This window comes from Paramormyrops kingsleyae, chromosome 18 (genome assembly GCF_048594095.1).
Source record: "Paramormyrops kingsleyae isolate MSU_618 chromosome 18, PKINGS_0.4, whole genome shotgun sequence".
NCBI lineage: Eukaryota > Metazoa > Chordata > Actinopteri > Osteoglossiformes > Mormyridae > Paramormyrops > Paramormyrops kingsleyae.
Window position 1 is genome coordinate 26,648,256 of NC_132814.1, and position 24,968 is coordinate 26,673,223.

General features: G+C 44.0%; 1 pseudogene; it reads left to right on the forward strand.

The window, feature by feature from the left end:
* LOC111835480 (sterile alpha motif domain-containing protein 11-like) overlaps nt 1–24,968 on the forward strand; it is a 47,637-nt pseudogene that overhangs the window by 8,585 nt on the left and 14,084 nt on the right.

Genomic DNA, 24,968 nt, shown 5'->3' on the forward strand with positions numbered 1-24,968 from the left:
CGCGCGCGTGTGTGTGTGTGTGTGAGTGTGTGTGTGCGTGTGTGCGAGTGTGTGTGTGTGTGTGTGTGTGTGCGCGCGCGTGTGTGCGTGCGTGTGTGTGTGTGTGTGTGTGTGTGTGTGCACGCGCGTGTGTGAGTGTGTGCGTGTGTGTGTGCGTGTGTGCGAGTGTGTGAGTGTGTGTGTGTGCGTATGCGCGTGTGTGTGCGCGTGTGTGAGTGAGTGTGTGCGTGTGTGTGTGTGTGTGTGTGTGTGTGCACGCGTGTGTGTGTGTGTCCTCTGTCAGCCTGCTTTCTACTGAATTTGTGTGTTAAATCAAATCACTCAAGTCAGACAACAACTAGAGTTCCAAACCATAACTCTTACTATGCTGCTTCCTCATTAGAGAAACACACACATACACACATTTAAATGAACATATAATATAAATGGGCTGATATTAACATGAAGTAATAAGTATCCAGCTGTATCACTGAATAAAACATTCAGCATTGTCTGTTTGTACTTTTGGAGAAAAGTCTTTTCTAAAAGCACAATAGCCAAGTAAGGAATTCTTGTTTCCTGGAAATGAGTCAATGCTATACATGTTAGCCTAGCATCATAGAGGACTTGTGAGTACAAATCCAGGTCATCTCTCATTTTAACACTATTACAGGAATAATGAAGGCCATGGTTTGGCCTGTTGGCATTGCCAGGCCAAGGAGCTCGGGCAGAGCTGGGATGTTGGCGTGGACAGGAAACTCAAATTAAAAAAAAACCAGGATGGAGGGTTGTGGTGGTGAATTAGCCCAGCATCTAATGGCTCACAATAGGAAGGAACCACCAATCGGATAAATGGACAGTTGCACTGAGGCTGATGGTCTTTAATGGCACCTGTTTTCACTTGGGCTGTAAATATTGTGGTGTTTTCACTGAGTAGCTGTTTTAATCTGAAACTACATACCTGAAATTCTACCAGTTTAGGAAGATGGATATATATATATAGCATAGATGTCTGCACCATCTTCAGTTCTCTGCTGTCTAGGTTACATGCGCTTTCTGTTTGCCGCTGGCTTCCTGTGGCTCTTGCTCGGAGTGCTACGCTCCACGTGGCTGCCTCACTAAATGCTGTGCAGCTTTTCTTATGAGGGGAACTGAATGAAAGGACAGTGTCCATCATTCAAAGCGTGACGTAGTTTCCATATGAGAACATTTTTAGTACCGAAAAGCGATGAGCTGGTGTGAAAATAGAAGGTTAAAAGAAGGAGTGTCGCTTTGTGAGTGTAAGAGACCCCGTTTGTGGTGATGTTTGCGAGTTCCACGTGAGGCGGCACGTTTGGGAGCCTCGTCAGAGATCATGTTTGCCCTGGTGTTTGCGAGAGCCGTGTGAGAGAGCGTGTTTGCACTCCTGTTTTCCTTCTTGCTGTTTGGCTTGATTGTGTCGGTAAGGAGCAGGCTGTGTGGCGACGGCCCTCTTTTCCCTGCCCCCCCCCTCCTCCCCCCTTCCCCCCTCCCTTTCAGCTCTGGTCTCGCGCCAATCCGCCGCCCCGTCGCCCTGCCGCCCCGCCATCCCACCCACGCTCACACACGGAGAGGTCGCGCCACTCGGGCGCGTGACTCATTAGGCATTCCCCCCCAGAGAGAGGGGGGGGGGGGGCGGAGAACTGCAGCTGCAGGAATGCTGTGGGCTGCCGCTGCCCCCAGTGTCTGCCTGCATATCTTTCGCGACACTCGAAGTCTGCATCTCCTATCTCTGTCGAGACCTTTTTACCAAAACAGACCTTTTTCTTTCCCCCCGACAAAACTAAAAATGCAAAATCCTTCCGTCTCTAGGAAGTCCCACAAGTATAAAGACGCAGGCATCTGGGACCTGCCGTGCCGGGGTTTCTCTCGTGAAAGACCTGGTGGTTTGGTCCTTGATTTCGGTGGTGTAGCGAAGGTGTTCGATGTAAGGACCATTGGCCTGAAGGTGAAATGGCCGCATTAGCCCAGCTGGAGATCTCAGTTGGCACGCTGTGAATTAATATGCAATGTGAGTCGTGCCCCGAACATGCGTGTGCCAGAAATCGGGATGTGAGGCTCTGGAGAGAGGCTGCTGTTAGATGAGCTGTGTTTTACTTTTTTTAAGGACGTTTACTGGGGCCCTGAGCTGCCTCGTAACAAGGGAGACCCTTACTGGTGCCGTGATTGGCCAGTGAGAAACCCTTAAGGTCCGTTTTCCAGATGCGGGTGGGTCTTGTCAAGATGGACTTCAACTGCCCCCAACTGCAGGGCTGACTTGGGGGGCAGCTGTGCAAATGGGTTTATTTAAAGTAGCCCTGCTCTTTCCGGCTGCCTCTGGGGAAGCCTGCGCTGTTGCTGAAAAGAGGCGGAGCTCTGAGGCTGATGATGGCGAGACCCCCCCCCCGCCCCCCCAGGCCTGTACCTGAGGGCTGCTCAGTACAGCTGGGGTCACTTAAATGGTCTTTGCTGTGGCTGTTATACACTTTAAATGCTACATTTATAAATTATAGAAGTGTTTTATAATGCTTTTAATTAAAAGATGCACTCATAAGAAAGTTACATGTACATCTTTAAATTCGTATACTCATGTTAAAATTATATTAAGTTGTTTACTGGTATATTCATTTCTAGAGCTAATTATTTACTGAAGCATTTAATGGGAAGTAACTATGAAATTGTAAAAGAGCACGACGACATTCCCCGAGATTTCAACTGGCACATTTTTTGCCTGCTGACTCAGTCATACGCTAAGTAGCTGTGGTATTTATGTGCTGCAACCTGTGTCTATTGTTTGGCATCTAACATTCAGGCTGAGGGGATAATGCAGAATTCATCTCACGCCAGCTCAGCTGTTAGTCAACCATATGGAAATATTTACAGTACTAATAGTGCAAAAGTCTGAGGCAGTCAAAGAAAATGATGCTTAAATAATCTTCATGTTGGTGTGTCAGCTTAGCCATTTAAAAACTTCTCCTAAAGAGATCCCAGGATCTTCACTAACCATCTTATAAATCAGTGTTTTTGGTGAACTCACCCACTTGTTCACCTTGTTTGGCTAATAAATACCTAATCACGTTAATTAACTTAAGTTAATTAAGTGAGCTGGTGGTACAATTTAACAAACGCATGGAATGGCTGAGGTGCCCCTGAGGAGAGGTTTGGGAGCGGAAGCGGGTTCTTCTTGCCATCTAACATGATGTCGGTAACTTCTTGGAGAACAGAAGAAATTCTTAGTTTGCTGCGGTCTGAGATGTAGTTGTGTTTGTTGGGTGGATGTGTGTGGGTGTTTTTCATCACTGATTGTGAGGGGAGGGTGACTGTGTGATTTTAAGGAATCAGGAAGATGATCTGTGATGGTACGCTTGTCCTTTTATTACTTTCAGGGGTAAAATCATGGATGAAATTATCTGTATCCTTCAGACTGGGAAATGGAGAATTACCAACATGTCGATATAGAGAATGGGAAGGCAGGACACCAGCAGGAATGCACCTTTTGCCAGAATGTTCCCCTGTGTGATGGACAGGCGGGTTTCTCCTTCCTGGTGGGTCCTGGGCTCTGCTCAGAGCTCAGAGCCACCTTGTCTGTAGGGTATTTTTCAAGGTAGAAACAATAAAAATGAAATCAATCAATGTGAGAAACAGATATTAGAAGAGGCATGTGCAAAAAAAAATGCCTGCAGTCATGTGACCAGTTTCTCTTAAGGGTTTTTTCTGCTTTTATTTTCCTTTTTTTTTCGTGCCATATGACAACCGGAGGGGGGCACGCCTGTCTGCCCCCTGGCCCCCCCACAGCCCTAGCAGACCATGTAAGCTGGGGGCCTGGACAGGTGTGATTTCTGGCTCCTGAAGTTCAGCAAGTGGAGCAGTACAATGTGATTGTAATGCAAAGGGTTAGGGTTCAAATCCCAGGGAACACGCATAAATTGTAGCTCTCTCCTCTACTTTAAGTTGCTTTGGATAAAAGCATCAGATACATGAGTACATGTGTGATAGAGGAGTGTGTGGGTGTGTTTGTGTCTCTATGCCTATGTGTGTATTTCTCTGTATGGATAGGTCCTTACAAAATAGCAGAATATGGGGAAAAAGTATGTTGTGTATGTGTTCTTGTGTATTATTGTATGTATAGGAAGTGTGTTTGATTTCAGAGTTAGGCCTGTGAGTGTCCCTGTCCTGCTGTGTGTGTGTGTGTGTGTGTGTGTGCGTGCGTGCATGTATACGTGTGTGAATGTCTGTGGGGGTGTGTGTACATGTTTGTGTGTGAATATGTGTATGTGTGCGTGCGTACATGTGTGTGTGTGTGAATGTGTGTGCGTATGTGTGGATGCATGCATGTGTGCGTGTGTGTGGATGCATGCATGTGTGCGTGTGTGTGGATGCATGCATGTGTGCGTGTGTGTGGATGCATGCATGTGTGCGTGTGTGTGTGTGTGTGTGCACACAGAGTCACACACTAATCCGTCATGACCTCCGTAAATTGCCTGAAAAGCTTAAGCTCTCTGTCTTTCATTCTCCCTCATTAGAAGTTTGAAGAGGGAATTTAGGGACAGGAAACCACCATGACTCAAAGCCAACTGACCTTCTGATGACCTGTTCCCACCCACTGCTCCCAGTATACCAGTCTGTAACTGTGTTACCTAGCAGTTACCATTAGGGCTTTGGTCACTGCTTATTGCTTCAGGCTCATATTCACATTGTTATAATAATGTTTGTAACACATTTTCTTTTATGGATGTTTTATATTAAAATTCACAGTAAATCTTACAATCAAATTGATTAAATATTTTAATATTTAAGTAAATGTTAGTTCTGTGTTCACTTCTATGAAGTTTCCTAGAAATGAGTTTTCATTATATGTTTGTGAACCCAAATGGGATTGTGAGCGTCTCATGACAGGTTTAAAAGATGATGTTCAGATCAGTACCACTAGGGCTGAAACATACTTCTTCTTATCCTTGTCGAGATGGATTAAAAATGATTTTTTTAAAAACACAGGAAGACCAAAGCAGGATGGAGTGAAATTTAAAACCAGAGATTAAGACTAAATGTGAACCATTATATGCATGCATTTTAGGAGATAAAATCAAAGGTTCTCATAGTAATGGTTTGCAACCCGACAGTATGATTAATTTTTAAGCAGAGATTAATAATGCAAAGCTATGATGCTGCTACTTGAATTTAAAGGAACATTACCATTTATGGGAATTATTGGCTTAGCACCAGAATATAGCATCTTCAGAATTAACCACAAAATGGGCAGATACTGCTTTCCTGGTACCATGGTTCACTCAGTCTCTTTCTTACTCTTCTGCCTCATCTCCAGTTCATTTGAGTCTGTGAAACGCTGTGCTCATCACTGGCAAATGTCATTCTTTAATGACTGTACTGCTGGTTTAGTAATTCTTACTGAACCTAAACGTTCTGTAGTATCTATAATAATCTGGATCGCCCCGATCGTCGTCTGCAGCCCGCCTGCGTAAGAGTGTCTGTCTCCCCACGTGGGCTGCGTGAGGCTGTTTGGGGGCTGCGTGGTGACATGGCACTCCCTGTGCGCAGAACCGCGGGCGCCTGGCTGAGAAGCGCGCCACACCCCTGGGCCTGACTCGCACCCCCAAGAGGGAGCTGGCTTCAGCATTCAGCAGCGACGACAGTGACGGCTGCAGCGGCCAAGCTGACATCAAGCAGGAGCAGGAGCCTCACTTCCCTGCTGTAAGAAAGAGGTCAGACCATCATTTCTGCTTCATTGCCTCTACTGCAGTGTTTCCTGACACAGTCCTCCGGGACCCACAGTCCACAGTTTTGTTCCAACCGGGAGTGGGAGGGAGAAAAAATATGGACTGACTGACAGAAATGTGGACCATGTAGAGGTCCCTGAGGACCGGATTGAGAAGCACTGCTCTCTGTGACTCTCGGTATCTCTTCATGTCTCTCTGTGACTCTCGGTATCTCTTCATGTCTCTCTGTGACTCTCGGTATCTCTTCTTGTCTCTCTGTGACTCTCGGTATCTCTTCATGTCTCTCTGTGACTCTCGGTATCTCTTCATGTCTCTCTGTGACTCTCGGTATCTCTTCATGTCTCTCTGTGACTGAATTTTTGCTATGGAAGCCAGATCTCATGGAACAACAATGTGTACCACGTGTCTTGACTGTGTGATGTGTTCTGTCCTGTAGAAAAGTTCAAGAATCTCAAAAAAACATGCTTGTCTGAGTGCAGAACCCCCCCCACCCCAAGAATATACATGTTTGTGACATGGACTCCTGTGATGAGTTGATCCTGACTTGTTCTCAGAACTCGCTTTATTGCTAGTATGTACAAACATACCAGAATTTCTGTGGTTTAGGTGCCAAACCTGCAGTACATAAGTGTTACAATGTATTCTTTCAATGATGTCATTCTTGAATTGTCATATTAACCCCAGGTTTAGTTAGCTGCTGTCATGCATAGGGAGCCTGCATTGGAGAAATGAATACATTCGAAAGCAGAAGCCGGCAGCTTGACCTGACCCCATAAATACATCCTCCCACATATGTGCACATTCTCACATACACAAACCAAATATACCGCTGGAGGTGAGGATGAAGAATGACTGGTCAGCGAAGAGCTTCTCTGAGTTTGCTTGGAGCAGGTGCTGGAAAAAGGCCGGTCAGATATACGACGGACGACCGTCGTTAGATAAGATTCGCTGCTGGAAGAGGATGCGCTCTTTTAATAGTGTCAATGTGCTTCACTTACTCTGACTTTTGCAATTAAAATGTATATGCTGCCTAATTCCCCGACGAGCACTATGCCTTTGTGTGCACACATCATATTCCTCTGTCTCGACTGAAGCCAAACTGGCCTGATTGGTCTCTCCAGCTCTCACTTTAATATATCTGTATGTTTAGATAGTTTGGATTCATTAAACTGGCTGCTGGACCAGTGTTTCTTTCATAATCTGCAGGTATTTGAAGCTTTTTTTGCGATAAATTGTGCTGAGTGCTATTCACAGGTTTAAGGAGTTCAGAACTCCAAAAAATAAGGCATGATGCATTCATTTTAATAACAATCCAGCATACATTCTGATTTTTGATATTCATAACCACTGTTATTAGCTAGGTAATTTTAAATGATCACACAGGGAAGATGCTGATATGGGTTGCATACCACAGACTTTTGGTGAGTAGAGCTTCAGGGTTTTTGAGGAGAGTAACACACATAGCTTGGGGCAAGCTGCTGTTTCAGATACTTCTAAGGTATTCATTATTTTTAATTGCAGATGCGAGAGGCTGTTGGGTATAAATCAGGCTAGCTGGTAAATGAAGCCTGATATTATAAATAAATATATTTACTGTGTTCTCTATTGCCCCCTAGTGATTTATTAGGATGCAGCAACATGCAGTCCTTACAAAAGCCGTAAGTCTTAAACTTTGAACTCTCTTAAGATGATCAACAGCTGTGATTTTAAAGATGTCTGCTTTGTTAATAAAAAAAGTAATATAATATGAAATTGTTTTGGAGAGGAAACACTTTCTTTCTTAACCATATTTAAAGTTTTAGTTTGAGATTTTACAAAGCATAAGGTTGTCAGTTGGCCCATTACAGAAGTTTCCCAACAAGTGATGTCTGTTGTATTTCTTACACAGTGTACAGTGCTTTCGGCAATACTGTCTGCTGAAGTATATATGTAACTATTGCGTAGAACTGGACAAGAAGCCACAAAACATAATTATGGGCTGTCTCTTCATGGAGACTGATAGCTAAATCTGCATTTAAGCTGGCATAGGTGCAAACAATAACTTCAAAGTATTTAAAACACAACAAAATAGCTTATACAGTAACCTCTAGAATTATTGGCACTTGTGGTAAAGATTAAAAAGATTTCTCAGAGAAATCCTACCTTTATTTGAAGAAAGTTTATTCCAGGGGAAAAGGAACCCTTCTCAATAAACATTCTTTTTTTAAAACAAGATTACATGTGTCACAGTTATTGGCAGCTTGCATTTGGTAGTTTGTGCAGCCTCCCTTCGCCAACATAACAGCACCGAATCTTCTCCTACACTGCTTGATGAGACTGAAAATTACAGAGCAATGAGTCTGAGAAGCTGAAGAAGCTGCTTGGATGAGCAGTGAAACGTTTCTGCCCTCCGAGAGAGAAGTCCAGTGGCCATGACTCAGCCACCAGACGGAGTCTGAGACCATTCCCCTCTTTCAGAGGTCCCCTCTTTTGGACTCACTGGTGTTCAGTGTGGCTTAGGTCAGGCCTCAGTGCTAGCCAGGGCAAAACCTTGTGTTTGTAGTCACTGCACCATTTTGGTGTGGGTTTGGAGGCTTGTGTTGGATCATTTTTCTGCTGGAAGATCCAACAGTGACCCAGTTTCAGCTTCTTGGAAGAGGCAGCCAGATTTTGAATTAAAATCTCCTGGTTCTTGCATCCATGTTACCATATATTCTCAGGTTCCTGGGCCTTTGGAGGGAAGGTGACCCCCCAGCTTTGCATCTACCTTTTGTGAAGAAACATTCCTTTTACACTAAACCCAGCTTGAGTGTTTGTTGCCAAAACTCTATTTTGGCCTCATTTGACCATAGAACCCACTTCCAGTTTCAGTAGCATCCAGTGAACTTCAGGCATTTATGTATTTATATATGGTGCGATAAGGCAAATATAATAATATTATTAATATTATTATATATTATATATATAAAAAAAATATATGGTGTGATAAGGCTTTTTAATTTTGCCCTAATAGAGGACATAAGTATTTTGAGGCATGTAGCTATTTTTTATAGCCATCACTTATTGAAGGTCTGTTCTCACATTTACATATTCTTTTGTTTTACCCATGTTGGTGAATAACTAAGGGTATTTTTTTATTTTGATAAGTTCTTTTTTGGAATACTCTTTTCCTGGGGAAAAATAAAAAATAAATTACAGGCTGGATTATTTTTCCAGTGTGAGATTTTTTCACTCCTCTCTACCAAGAGTGCTGGTAATTTGGGCTGTATAGACAACTGTTTGAATGTGCCAGCCTTCTATATGGTAATATTTAGAAGAAAAACATTTACAGTATATGTACTCCTGGGCCGAACTCAAAATTGCCTGATCAGAGTTCAGATTTGAACCCAATATATAATATATAGTCTCACATTAAACACAAACTAATTAGGAAACATCAATACGCATCAATTGTTTGAAGCCAGTAACATTGAGTGGAACAACATTGTCTCTCCTTCCTGTAAAAACTATCCACAAGACCATTCCAGGAAATCAAAGGGAAAAGCTAAGACACTAAGATACTTTACCAGTTACATTTTTGCAAGTTTCCTTTTTATTTGCAGATGAGACCATTAAAAGCTTATTTATAGCAAGTACCATCAGACCATTTAGAATCAGGATCAAAGTACCTGGACGAAGCCCCACGATGACATGGGGAGACCATACAAACTCCACACTCAGACCTCTGGTAGTGACTCGAACCCAGGTCCCAGCGGTGTGTAGCGACAGTGCTAACCACTGCACCACTGTGCCGTCCCCAATGCCTTGCAATCCAATACAATTCAGTTCAATTTATTTTTATATAAAACCCCAAGATACCTGACGTGTGTTATAATTGCTACATTTATACTGAACAATACATGAAATATGGAAAAAGGGAAGACGGAATGAAAACTGGGTGGCACGGTGGTGCTGTGGTTAGCACTGTTGCCTCACAGCAAGAAGGTCCTGGGTTCGATCCCTGGGTCACCCAGGGTGCCTTTCTGTGTGGAGTTTGCATGTTCTCCCCGTGCATGTGTGGGTGTGCTCTGGTTTTCCTCCCATGCAGCTTAGGTTAACTGGTTACTCTAAAATGCCCATAGGTGTGACTGCGAGTGTGTGTGGCTGTTTGTCTGTGTTGGCCCTGTGGTGGACTTTCATTCTTTTTTGACTGTGTAGTCATGTACAGCTTCATACTGGAAGGCTTTGAAGACTTGTTTCAAATTACTATAAAAAGTTTTATAGCCTGTAATTTTGAATACTTTCTGTATCTTAAATACCATCAATTTAATAGATTCTTCTTTTCTCTGTCCCTTAAGTAAAATTAACATGTTTTAATTATTTTTTGAAAACACTTATTTATTTATTTGTTGTGTGGAATGGAAATCAACAAATATTTTTAATCTCTTGTTAATCTCTTGAATCGTGTAATATGTAATTCTTTAATGATACAAATGTTTGGATTTAAGAATGGAACATGCAGTCTTGAATCAGGATGAATGTAATGATATCTTCTCCATTTGTTACGGTTTTACAGTTCAGATTTAAATGGGCACAATTATGCTTTTCTGTTTTTTTCCCTGTTCCTTTAGCATGTCATATAGTTTAATGTGCATGTAAACGCTCTGCAAAGCCTTAAGGCTAAAAAGTACACGCAGAACAGAGTAACCCAACAGAATTCTTTAATTTGCCTGAAACGCCTCAACGGAATTCCAGGCCTTACTTCTGTGATGTGGTGAGGTCACCTCGTAAAACAATTCTAATTGGCTGCCTACCTTGCAGAGGGCAAGACAGGGATGGAACTTGTAGGGCAAGCTGACCAATCGGAGCACACTGGAGTCTTGGGGGGTGGGGCTTAAAGCTCTAACAGAGCATTTCTGACAGAGGTATAGATAGAGTGAATAGAGTTGTACAGAATGAGAAAAATCTCTTTTGGAACACTGAAGCATGTAAATTTCTTCTACATAGACCCCCAAAATAAAATTATAAACAGTGAAAAAAAGTAAAATAGAGCCGCTTAAAAGGAAGATCTAGCTTTCACTTTAGACTTACTGACTGCATGTTTTATTGTGCTATACTTTTGTATTTTGTACGTGACGCTATGGTGCTTCGAGTCGGATCCAATTTCTATGGAGGATATGAGTAGAAAAGCGTTTTAATCAAATCATATATTGTCAATGGGGATTTGCTTTCTGCAGAATGTAAAGAAACACATTTTTATGGTTTCAGTCTCATCAGAATTTTCTAGAATATTTTTGCTTTCCATCCATCTTCCAACCATTTATTCCGGTGGGAGCCGTGAGGGTCTTGCGGCCTTCCCAGGCTGCATCAGGTCGAGTGATGAGCTTTCTTAGCTTGGGTTGCACTGCAGCATAAATTTGCACCCATGATACAGTATGTGTCACGTCTAACTAGATAGTAGTCAGTGAATGGCAGTGGATACCCACACTGTATCAGGCCGATTAGCTGCCGGGCAGATTCTGCTATTCTGTCCCATGACGCAGTGGAAACGGGGCATGCGATTTCGGGGCTCGCTGTGGGCGGCTGGTGAGAAATCAACCTACAAAGAGGTGCCCCCCAGTGGAGAAGGGGGGTGGGAGGGACAGCCGTGCAGTTACGCAAACTCTGTTTTCGTGACCAACTTCAAAGTAGCAAGGAAGGCTTCATGATACACATAGTATCTGTGGGTGGCGTGTGGCTGCTGCGTTGCTGGCAGTGGAAACAGTGCATAACAGCTGTAAGATGCGGCTGATTCACGCCATTTTGACATTAGCCTGTTGTATGCATGTTGTATGTTATGGCTTATATGCATACAAGCATTTACTTTGTCCGTAGGGTTGTATGCTGAGCTTCTGTATAATGTATCACAGCACCACTGCTATGAAATCTTGTAAGCTTGTGTCTCTGTGTGCAAATACTCTTTCATTTGTATGTGAGGAGGCTAAAGAAAGTAGTTGAATATATCAAAATCTGCTTGTCCCAGGACTTTACGAGGTTTCTGTTCTGCATTTCTTTTCATGCCGTAACGTTCTTTTCCCTTCGTATGGCAGTTTTGCATGACTTCTGTAGGGATATGGGATGCTCCTGGTTTTATTGCTATGTCTCCCCTAGCAGCCAGATGTGGGTGATTCAAAGTATCCATAACAACCAAAGCTGTGTCGGAGCTCAGCAGATGTTTGTGCATCTGGATCACGAGCAGCATGTGTTTCTAGGACGGGTCAGTATGAGTGAAACACCACACACATCCCCCTTTTGTGGAGGTTGTGTTCTTCGGCAGTAGCAAAGTGATACCTTGACTGGGATGTTTACAACCAGCCCCCCCCCATTCCGAAAATCTGCCTCTTTCTCTAGGTCATTCTGTTGTAAATGGCTTTTGAGAGTGAGAGGGTATTGAATGGTTTAGGATGTGATTGGGGAGGTTAGCGCCTCTAGCTAATAATTAATGATAAAAGATCTCAGCATTTCTAAGGCAGGCGGTCAGATGGGACCCCCGCGACAGGCCAGTATCTCACCCCCAGACAGGATGAGGCAGCTGTATGGAGATGATCTCTGCTTATATACATTCTGAGCGGCTCTGCCTGTCCGTCAGGTTTCATTAGCAGACTGGTTTGGGGCCTCTGAACTGAATGAGGTTCTTCTTTATCATGCTGAATCCTGGTTTATTCTGCTCAATAGCAGTTAAGCTCGCTGAAGGATAGTCATCTGTCTCTATAAGCTTCAGAAAAGGGGTAAATATCTCCTTCCAGTAAGGGTGAAAGTAGATTATCATACTGGCAGGTAGCAATAACCAACCTATGTAAAGTGTTTACAACCTGCCTCATCAAATGCCGTAATAACTGCACTCTTAACTTCCATAAAGTTGTATAATTTGTCCAACCAAGGGGTGAAATTTATTTTTAGAGTAACATTCAGCTCCGCTACAGCATAATTATCTCACTAAATGTAATAATCCTTTTTATTTTCAATTATTAGTATTTGCCTTATGCTTTTATCATTGTATTGCAGTTTTCTATTACAATAAGAAAACTGGTGGACCTTTAATAGCTTTAACATTGCTTAAGCTTGTTCTTCCCCAGTGTTTAAATAGAATTGTGGAAAAAAATTGCATGACTGCTATTTTCATAGTTGCTCTCAATAGGCAATATATGCTGCAGAATAAAATAATATCTGGGACTTGGACAAAGGCTATGACCAACCCATAGCGTACACATTCACCCTGTTGTAACACATTTATGTCACCAAACAAAAACAAATATATCTAAAGCAAAATCTGCACAGCAATAGACAGCCTGACAACATGCTGCAGTATGTCATGACTGGCTTCAAAAAGAGACACTGGGTGACTGGATATGCTGTTAGTGGGCTAACGGCAAGCTTGGCGGAAGGATGGTGAGATTTTAAGGAATGGTGACTATTTCCGCAGTCAGGCCGGGTAGACGGAAGTGTGACCATGCTTTGTCAAGCAAAGAGTCAGTATTTTCACGATTAGCCTGGGTCCCAGCTGATGGACAGGAAGTAACTGCCTATGTCAGCTTGTTAGGGTGTAAGAGCAGCTGTGTCTAAGCAGACGGGGACCTATAATCTCTTCTCTCTAAGCTACAGTTGTGGCCGCGATTGAAAGGCTGCATGGGTTCTGCTCTGGTGGCTTTTTCCCAGCCACACATCACTGGTCATCACACAGACTATCACACAGACCATCACACAGACCTCCCACAGACTATCACACAGACCATCACACAGACCTCCCACAGAGTGCCGCCCTGCCTCCTTTCCTGGACGTATTTGCATGTGCTGCTAATATTACCCACATGTTAATCTGGATTTTTACATCATTCCTCAGGGCTCCTGAGAGGTAGAGAGCTGTTCACGGTGCAGTGAGTGGAATGTGTGATGTGTAAAGGAAGGCATTTCATATACCCTAATTATTAGATGGCAACACTTTAGTGTAGTAGAGCACTCTTACTTAATGTATTAATTACCCAGAAACTAAGTGTTAGTTATTTGCCACTCCCATGTTTGTTCATCATTAATCAATCATAACGGGTCATGTATTTCATGCAGTTATTTGTTCATGATTTGCACTTCAGTAGTAACCAAGTTACTAAATTACTTGTGCCCCCTCAAGTAAAGTCTTACCCTTCCAACCATTCAGGAAAAGGCAGTTACGCCACATGATGTCTGTGCGAGAGAGGGACTTGCCCCATACAGTATCTACTCTGGATAGAGGTTAGCCCTCTTGCTTTGGGCCTAACCACCTGATTTTGGATCTATCGACATCAGCAGCATTCTTAGATTTAATCATAATCTTTTTGTAAGTACTACGCTCCAGGGAGAATTCTAATGAAGCACAGTAGTGATACGTGTGGCACAGATTTCCATTTCCACTTGGTGAAAGATCTGTTGGTACTGGCCCTAAAGACCAGAGAACTACATGGCAGGCATGGCACCGTGAGCATAATCACAGGGATTTTAGGGATATCGCTGACGGATACCCAGGGTGGGGGTTGGCAGTGTTGTATGGCACCGGGTCTGCAGGGTGGCTCTTAAATTGGCCGACCGGTTGGTAAAACTTCTTGTCGGCAAATTTTACAGTGCCGAATAGCGGAATGACTGATTTCTGGGACATTGTGCTCCGTTTGTGGGCGTTGAGGAGCTGTTGTCAATTTGCAGGAGAATCCTGGACCTTCAGGGACAGGTAGGATGTCGGACATGGGCCATGAGCTGGAGAAAAGCCATGTCATTGAAAGCCTGTTCTCAAAGTAAAGCACATTTGCTGTAAATCTTCTCACACAATAGGTTTACTGCTCCTGTTATAAAACTACTTTGTTATGTAGATTTCATAAAACTGTAAAGTATGGGTTTGATTTTATTACGGTATTCACCTGATGGGCACTACTTAAAGGTTTCCCCATTTTATTTTACTATGTATGCAATTGGGGGATGTGAATATGTCTGTTCGAGTTATTACTGCCAGGCTCCAAGTACCAGTTTCGATGAAAATAGGAAGGTAACAGTTTGAATCAAGACCCGTTATCAGTAACTGGGATGCAGATTTAAGAAATGATATAATGCCGTGAAAAACTTGAGCTTCACATGTGAAGATATGGTTATGACTTGGTGCAATCTCTGTCGGAAATTCAGTTTTACAGATGTTTAAGCTAGACTTTTGAAGATTCTCATCAGTGACCAATATATGTCACGCTGAGAGAAGTGTTTGACGGGCATATGTATCTGGATCGTGCAGGGGGCTGTATTGTTTCTGATGGTGCTTATTGCCAGCCTCAGGAACTATTTATTATTTTAGCTGTTAAAGTGCTTCTCTCAGTTGTACCTGTTGTAAGATAAGAATCCATTAATATACTGGAAGCATAGTTCTACTACAGGAAACAGTTTTAAGATTAACTGTTGATAATGTCCTCACATACTTCCTCAGTATTTCGCCTGAATGCTCATGCACCCAAAAAGTAGATAATTATGACCTGAAATGCAGCAATCTCACACTCTGCCTCTTTCCCACCTTGCAGTGAAGGTGACGTCTCCCCCACTGGCTCCAGTGTCCACTGCAGTCCTGAAGACCAGCCTGGCAGTGAAGCCCAGAGGCAGCGCCTGATTCTCAGGAGTACTGGTCACACAGGTAGGACAAGTGGCTGAGATAGGTGTACTTTTTCTTCACTGATTTGCTTCAGAGTATTACTCATACCCTTGTGAATGGCATTACTGAGCAGTGACCCATACTTTTGTTGTTACTAACACTTAACGTTTTAGTAAGAAGCATGCGGTCCGCAGAACAGTGGGTGAGTGGGTGAACAGGAACTTCTAGAACAGTCAGTACGTTTACATGCACAGCTAAGTCAAGCTACTGTTATAGCTCAACTACGCCATTTAATTGGGCTACTGTCCTTGTCCCAGTATACATGTATGGGGGGGGGGGGAATTGATTTATTGACTGAAGTATGATAATAGGTGGCGATATGGCCCCTTTCAGCTTGTTTGTATTGAGCTTTCTCTGGTTGACCAAGCGTAAAAAAATTATAAAATTAGTAATAATGGATCCGTGGACAAATAAAGTGACAAGCTATAATTGCGATCTGGTTGAAAGAACATATACAACATGATCAGGATAGCATAACAAGAAATAAAGTATTTGGTATAATATATCAAGACAGCACGGCATTGGATTTTTTTTCAAATATGGCAATGTGATTTTGTTGTAATAAATTTTGGCGTATTTATGAAACAAAAAAGGAGTTAAACATAATTTTCTCACAAACCCTGATTTAAACAGCAAGGAAGAATATGATTATGATCATCTCAGAGACTGTATGCAGCACTCATGCAAAAGCAGCTGAGGTGAACTTTAAACTGATTTTGAAGCGTATACTAGATAGTTTTGAAACGGAATAATTATTAATATTGCAAAACTTGCTAGTTTTTTTCCTATTACAGAGTAAACTGTTTTAGCAAGACGTAAATTCCCTGTGCTATAATATCCTTACCAAACTGAGGGTAAGAAAAAGCCTGATCTTAATCAGTAAGAATTGGATGTGCATAACATATGATGTTGGTGCTATCGCATGTTGGCCAGTTTGGGTCCGATTGAATGCATACATGCAGGAGTAAATCGACTCCCAATCACATATCTGGGTGTTTTAGCCCGACTTCAAGAAATTCGATGTAGTGCAATTTCAATCGGACTAACATGCTTACATGTACTAGTCCGGTTTTAGTGGGACTATTACAATGATTCGATTTTCTTAGTGTGCATGTAAACGTACTGAGTGTTCCTCAACCTGGTCATCGGGAACCCCCACATACCGGGTTCTGGGAGGGAGCAGTAATGTGGAATGTCTGGGAGGGAGCAGTAATGTGGAATGTCTGGGAGGGAGCAGTGATGTGGAATGTCTGGGAGGGAGCAGTAATGTGGAATGTCTGGGAGGGATCAGTGATGTGGAATGTCTGGGAGGGAGCAGTGATGTGGAATGTCTGGGAGGGAGCAGTAATGTGGAATGTCTGGGAGGGAGCAGTGATGTGGAATGTCTGGGAGGCAGCAGTGATGTGGAATGTCTGGGAGGGAGCAGTGATGTGGAATGTCTGGGAGGGAGCAGTAATGTGGAATGTCTGGGAGGGAGCAGTGATGTAGAATGTCTGGGAGGGAGCAGTGATGTGGAATGTCTGGGAGGGAGCAGTGATGTGGACTGTCTGCAGCCCCCGAGGACCAGGTTGAGAATCACTGGTCTAGAATACATTATACGTTGTCTTGTATACGAGTGGCTCTGTAGGTAGCACTGTTGCATCAGACACGCTGTGTTTAGGATTGAAATGCCACAGCTGGCTCTGTGTGAGTGGAGCTTGCATATTCTCCTGCTGTTTGTGTTGATTCCCTTCCACAATAAGAGAACATGTGGTGAGTTGGCATCCCTGATTTGTGATAATGTGTCTGTGCCCTGCAGTGGAGTGGCGTCCTGTCTGAGGTGTTCCCCCGCCTCGGGTGTATGTGTGCCCTGCAGTGGAGTGGCGCCCTGTCTGAGGTGTTCCCCCGCCTCGGGTGTATCTGTGCCCTGCAGTGGAGTGGCGCCCTGTCTGAGGTGTTCCCCCGCCTCGGGTGTATCTGTGCCCTGCAGTGGAGTGGCATCCTGTCTGAGGTGTTCCCCTGCCTCGGGTGTATCTGTGCCCTGCAGTGGAGTGGCGTCCTGTCTGAGGTGTTCCCCCGCCTCGGGTGTATGTGTGCCCTGCAGTGGAGTGGCATCCTGTCTGAGGTGTTCCCCTGCCTCGGGTGTATCTGTGCCCTGCAGTGGAGTGGCGTCCTGTCTGAGGTGTTCCCCCGTCTCATGCCCTATGCTGCTGAAGACAGGCTTCAGGTTTGTGCTAGGAAAGTCATATGCAAGGTGTGTAGAATCACAGTGTCTTGACTGGTATTCAGTTCTGCTGCAGGACAGATGATAGTGGAGATTATTACCATCCGAAGGGTCATTGAGACACAGAGGAGAAAAACATCTTTTTTGGGTGGATATCAGCATTTCCGGTCTATTCCCATTCACCATAGTGAAAAAGTATGTTTAGTGTAAATTTTTGAAGAGTATGTCTATTCCGTTTGTTTGCTTGCCTGCAGCCTTTGGTACTTCACGTTGTGCAGTGCTGTAGGTATCGCTCGGCTAGGACTGCTACAGACATACCCTGTACTTTCTCATCCAAGAATGCAGGTTTTATCCTGTGTACAGCTGTGTCACAGGGGTGTTAAACTCCAGTCCTGGGGGTGCGGAGCCCTGTGTAGCTTAGTTCTTTCCCTGTTCCACCACAAATGGTTCAAGAGCTGTGTGGTAATTAGCACAAGGAGCTGCATCAGGTGCATTAAATGAGAGTACAGTGATCCCCCGCTATATCGCGGTTCAGCTATCGCGCCCCCGCTATATCGCGGTTCAGCTATCGCGCCCCCGCTATATCGCAAATTTTTCCCCGACGCGTCGCAGTTCTCTACGTATCGCGTACCTTGCTTGTGATCCGATTGTTTTCGTTTTGTTTTAAGCCCTACGATGGCTCCCAAGTGTACTGCATCTTCTAAGCCTTCTGGCAGTAGTGAGCCCAAGCGCCACAGGATGACCTTGACCATTCAGGAGAAGGTAAAATGCCTGAATATGCTTTGGGCAGGAAAGCGTTACGCCGACGTCGCTCGCTATTATGGCTTGAATGAATTGACGGTACGATACGTCAAGAAGGATGAAAAGAATATAAGAGCCACCACATCACTTTCCTTTATTCAAACAGGAAAGAGGGTGGGAACTCCTCGGAATAAAGCCATCGTTAAAATGGAATCACATACGTATACATTACATATTATTATTATTATTATTTTATTATTATTATGTTACTCATATCCTTAGCCCGACATCCACATATCATATGTGTTGTTTTAATAGGTTTACATGTGTTTAAAGCATGCAGGAGGGGTATTTTACGGCTTAAACTATAAAAAAATGTTTATTTATATGATCTTTCTATATCGCGGATTTTCACCTATCGTTGATGGGTCTGGAACACATCTTCCGCGATAGGCGGGGATCACTGTAAACCAAAAACTGTGCAGGGCTGCAGTTTGACACCCCTGCTGTATCGTGTACAATCTACAATGAAATGCTCTGACTATTCGTTATTTTATCCATTTCATTATGCTGCCCTCCACCATTGCAGTGGGGGGAGGGGGGGCACATTTCCTGCATGCTGCTCTGCTCCCCCTCGATGGCGATCGATGGCCCTCACCTGGCCTGCCCGGGGTCCGCCGCTGCCACTGGATCAATAAGTCATTAGCACCATTCTGTCGGCGCTAATGTGGGGATTGATGGGGGCACTGTACCCCCGCCCCATTCCCACCCACCGCCCGCTGCTTCCTGCTGCTCTTTGCCACTACCCAGCCTGATAAAGATGACAGATTAAAGGAATAAGGGGGAAATTCAGGAGTCTGTCTGGGCAGACCAGTCACTGGTCAGGACTGAGAGAAAATAACTGCTACAGCATCTCTTTTTGTATCCCTGGATGGGGGGATGCTTGTGGTTTTGGGATTGGTCCACCGCCGCCAAAGACCCTTCCTTGTTAAGATAACTCAAAAACCATTTGACGAATCTTTTCCAAACTTTGCAGACATATTGCATGGGTGCAGATCTGGACCTGTTAAAATTATGAGACAAACCACTAAAAGTGAAACAATGGTATATAGTAACAGCAAAGAGAAGGATGAGTTAGATAAGAGGCGTAACCTTGTGAACAGGATAACTCTATTTGTTATTATTATTACTCTATTCACTGTATTTGATCTTTGATGGATTTTATTACCACTTCACAAAAACATTATATGAATCAAAATCCAACACCTGAAAATCTTTACTATGATAGACCCCAAATCACCCCAAAATTGCAGCTGTACTGCAGAGGTGTCCGAGGGCAAAAGCATCTTTATGCACACTTCCCAAGGACATTGTACAGGTCAGTAATTCTCAAACTGTGAGGCACAGGATGATTTTCTGAATATTCCCACTTCCTCCTTGCGGCAAGTGTTATCAGTAGTAGTCTGGTCGTGAAATGTATCATGGGCGAATTTAATGGCGTCGCCATTTTTGGAAAGGTGGGGAGAGTGTGGTAGGTAGACTTGCAATATTTGTGTTATACTGCAGTATTTTCATTTGTCAAAATTTATCATAGCCGATACTGGTACAGTCTAAGTGATACTCTATACAATTCTGGAATTGGTATACCCTAAGCGAAAAGCCAAAAGTTTTATTTGTAAATACTATTCTTGTTCATTGTTCATTATCTTGAGGATAAACTGTAAGTAAAAACATACATTTTTTAAGTTTTATTGTACAAAAGAAACATGTCAGTGTAGTTGTGCTGTCAAGTATTTTAGGAAATGTAAGGAGCCGTGATTGCCCCATATTGAAAATTAAAATGGGGTGTCTCCTTTTGAACCAATATTGGATTCTGTTTGCAATAAAGTAATAGGCGCAGTTTCAGAGTTATGTGTTACAACAGGAAGAAACATTGGCATTCACGTTTCCAGTTGATCCATCCAGTAATAGTAGACGCTATAAAGGTTTGGGGGTGTGGGAGGAGTAGGGATTAGATGGGGGGGAATACATTGCTGTCGTTCCAACACCCTCCTTTCTAGTCTCTTTCTCTCCTTCCGTTTGCCTCTCAATTAAAGATGGAAACTTTTAGTCTGTTTTCACAGGGTATAGGTCTGGCTTTTTTGCCTGTACTTCAGGAAAAAGTTTCTTGTTTGCTGGATATTGGTGGGAAATGAATTCCTGGCCCAGCTGAGTGGTGGGACTTTTAATTAGTGCTGACAGACTCCGGCTCTGATGTCACCAGAGTGTTTGTCCTTGCCGAGGTGGACAAACGCTCTCAAGGTGCAGAAATTTGGACGGATTAAAATATAAACACCTTTATTTTGGGATTTTTAAGGAGTCCTGATTTATAGTAACAGTATTTGTTTGGCTCTTCTGCTAGCTTTCGTGATAGTTTGCCTACCTTGTGTCCTTGTTACTCATGTTTGCATGTCACAGTTCCCTGCCTCAGCTTAGTGATGTACATTGTACTTTGCAGTAATGTTGGGTTTCTCAGCAACACACATTGCAGCTACGTTCCCTAGTGTCCAGTCCATAGTTCAAGTCTGGCTACGGCAGAACAAAGGCTAAAGCCATTGTTACACAGTGGCATCTGTGCCTTAAGGAGCAGTGTTACTGAGTCACCTTGCAATCTCTAACCTGACCAGCCCTGCAGAATGATCTATTTGTGTGTTATTTAAGCTTTGAACAATATTCGAGAAATTTAGCATAATGACAACTAAAAATCTAAAATGAAAATTACATGTGCACACACACACACACACACACACACACGCACATGTAGGGTAAACATATCCTTATGGGGACCGCTCATTCATTTCAATGGGAAAAATGCTAACGCTAACTATGACAACCTTAACCCCTACCCTGCCCTAACCATAACCATAAGTACCAAACAAATTACAAGAGTTTTTGCATTTTTAGTTTTTTCATAGCAGTCACCGATTTTTATAAAATAGAGTTTTCCCTTATGCGGACCAGGAAACCGGTCCCCATAAGGGAAAAAAACGGATATTTATCACGTTATGGGGACATTGTGTCCCCATAAGGATAGGTAAACCCGCTCGCGCACACACACACACACACAATGGAATCATAGAGCTAAACTTCTACTAACTAGGATCCTGTTAGATATTAGAGTGGTGCTTTTATTTTGAAATGTAATAAAGCTATTTGAGCAAGTCGGCCGCATGATATTTTCATCATGTGACATTATGTTCCTCTCCTCCCTTTTATCCAAGCCTTGCTTTGTCGAGTCCCTTTCTTTCCGCAGGGGTGTCTCCATAGTGAACTCTTCCCTGTGTCATGTGGGGTAACTTATATGTGCTTCATTACATGTGGTCGTCAGCATATAATTGCACTGCAAAGCAGTCACTCGCTGTCTCCATCCCTCAATCTAAAAAAGTGTAACTGCGCAGCCAGGCAGGAGGAGGCAGCCGCTGTGGCTTTAACGCCGGCCTCCTTCCTGCCGACGCTGGCGTCACGCCCCTCCCCTTTCGCCCCCTTCCCTCCTGGTATTGGAGGGTATCGATGTCGAGTCTGTTTGTGGGCAGAGGCTCGGAGCATGACTCTCTGTGCTGCTTGTTGGCGTGAAGCATTATGTTAACGCAGGCTTTGCGCATTTCTCTGTGTTTCAATGGGAGGGAAATTATCCAGGGCTACGAGAGAGAGACCGAGGGAGAGAGAGAGAGAGAGAGAGAGAGAGACTGTGCAGCTGCTTCAGCCAGATCTGGCAGAGTGAGGGAACCTCTATGAAAACAGATAATCAGTGATTCAGTGGGGGAGCCTGAGTAAGGCTCAGCGTGAGCTTTTGCTCTCCCTGGGGGTGTAACCAGCACGAGGTGGGGGGGGGGCGGCCCAGCCTGCAGACTCTTCCTGCTTCCTCAGGCCTCTTAGGCCGCTGCCTTCGCAGAGATCACAGCATGTCCACAGGTATGTGGCTACCTATCTGCTCTGGGCCGCTCTCCCCCACCTTCCGGGTGCTAACTTTTGATCTTGCTCTGTTGCAGACGACACCCTGGGTAAGCGGAAAGCCTACTCTCCCAGCAGCAGCAGCAAGAAGGCACGTGGCCAGTCACCACGGGGTAAGAGCACATGGGCCCGGGGCCCGGGGCCCATCTGCGTCTCTGGGCGCACGCGTGCGCGTGTGTCATTCTTACTTTAAAGATTACAGTGCGAGAGCAATGGCTCATTGCCGTGGCAACGTTAGCCTGATAAGTACAATTTGTGGATTTTATATCAACAAAAAGCAAAGTGCAGAGTGTAGACATGTGATCGTTTGTAGAATATATGATGAGTTGCAGCACCGGATCTGGCATGAATCATGCATACATCATTTCGTAACAGTGCTGTTGTTCAGGGATAACTGCTTGCTTAGCAACAACTACTGCTTAGCAACAGTCGAACTGTTCGGCAACAGCTCACCGCATAGCAACAGTAGTACAGTACCACTGGTCCTTTCTGACCTCGGCGTGGCATTTAAATGTGTCTCACTTTAAAGTCTTTTATCATGTTTCATTTTAACGGTTTCCTTAGCTCATTTTATACATTGTTTGGTGTTGTACATAACATTTCCTAGGCAAGTAGCATTAACATTAAAAATGCCCCAGGGAGTCATAGACTTGGGTTTGAAATTCAGTACTTTATTGTCCTTGTACACAGTAGTAGAGTGAGACTGGGATAGTGGCTCCCCGAACATATCAAGCACAACATATGACAGAACAAGAAATGACTTGTAGTTTTTAACAATATGTATAAAATACGAAATAGTGCAAAGTAAAATAAATATGTGCAAAGATGCTTAAGATTTATTTTCTCATGGCATATTTTTTAAGATACAGGCTGTTTGACTTTCTGAGAAACTGTGAGTGAGGGAGTACTTCTCCGCAGCCATGTTAATGAATGGCTGCAAGTGAAGTGGTGGAGATCGCAAAATCACAGGTAGTTCTTAAGAAATCACTGAATTGAGCTCTGGGGGAATCACAGTATAAGCAGTAAAAGTGAGGAAGCACTTCTTTACACAGCGTGTAGTTAGAGTATGGAATAGTCTTCCTGCTAGTGTAGCGGAAGCTAAAACCCTGGGTTCCTTTAAATCAGAGCTAGATAAGATTTTAACAACTCTGAGCTATTAGTTGAGTTCTCCCCAAACGAGCTTGATGGGCCGAATGGCCTCCTCTCGTTTGTAAATTTCGTATGTTCTTATGTTCTTATGTGATTGTATGTGCAGTTGTTCCTGTTCTGTGTGACTTTCCTTTCAGTGTCTATATCAGACTTATTTTATGAAAGAAGGTTTCTTTTATTAGGATGTTTGACTTTTGTGGTCCAGCTGCTGAGATCATATGGCTGACATTAATTTCCTATCAGTCAGTGTGTTCGCTGTTTCCAATTCAGTCTATATCTGTGCTTTTCCATTGAGAACCATTAATGAAATAGTTTCTTCCTGAGCAAATGGCAAAGTAATTGCAGAATGTATATTATCATTTTAAACCAGAAATGTACAAGTGCCAAATGTTACTAAAGAAGTGAACTGGCTGCAGTTAATACATCTAGCAAATTAGAGTGAATGTCTGTGTTTGAGTGTGTCTGTCTATGTATGACTATGGGGACCTTTTGATTGCATTCACAGATCTCTGTGTGGACCTGAACAATGGTTCCTACGACGTCAAAAACACAGGTTTTTATTCCATTGTGGGGGACATTTGGTCCCCACAATGTAATATAAACTTAATCCACACACACACACACACACACACACACACACACACACACAGACACACACTAATGAGAAACCCCGGATGGATTTCATGACCCTTTGTGAGGGAGGGAGTTGCTTCGTTGGGTTTCTCCATTTGTTGGTGACATGGATTGGGTTTCTCTCTGCCGGGTAAAAATAACACCTCCCTTGAGGGGCAGGACTCTGTTTGTGTCGCCTACCTCCACGCAGCGATGGTGGCTGTGCAGGCACGGTGATTAATGCTCACAGTACCTCCACGCAGCGATGGTGGCTGTGCAGGCACGGTGATTAATGCTCACAGTACCTCCACGCAGCGATGGTGGCTGTGCAGGCACGGTGATTAATGCTCACAGTACCTCCACGCAGCTATGGTGGCTGTGCAGGCACGGTGATTAATGCTCACAGTACTTCCACGCAGCGATGGTGGCTGTGCAGGCACGGTGATTAATGCTCACAGTACCTCCACGCAGCGATGGTGGCTGTGCAGGCACGGTGATTAATGCTCACAGTACCTCCATGCAGCGATGGTGGCTGTGCAGGCACGGTGATTAATGCTCACAGTACCTCCACGCAGCGATGGTGGCTGTGCAGGCACGGTGATTAATGCTCACAGTACCTCCACGCAGCGATGGTGGCTGTGCAGGCACGGTGATTAATGCTCACAGTACCTCCACGCAGCGATGGTGGCTGTGCAGGCACGGTGATTAATGCTCACAGTACCTCCACGCAGCGATGGTGGCTGTGCAGGCACGGTGATTAATGCTCACAGTACCTCCACGCAGCGATGGTGGCTGTGCAGGCACGGTGATTAATGCTCACAGTACCTCCATGCAGCGATGGTGGCTGTGCAGGCACGGTGATTAATGCTCACAGTACCTCCATGCAGCGGCGGCGGCTGTGCAGGCACGGTGA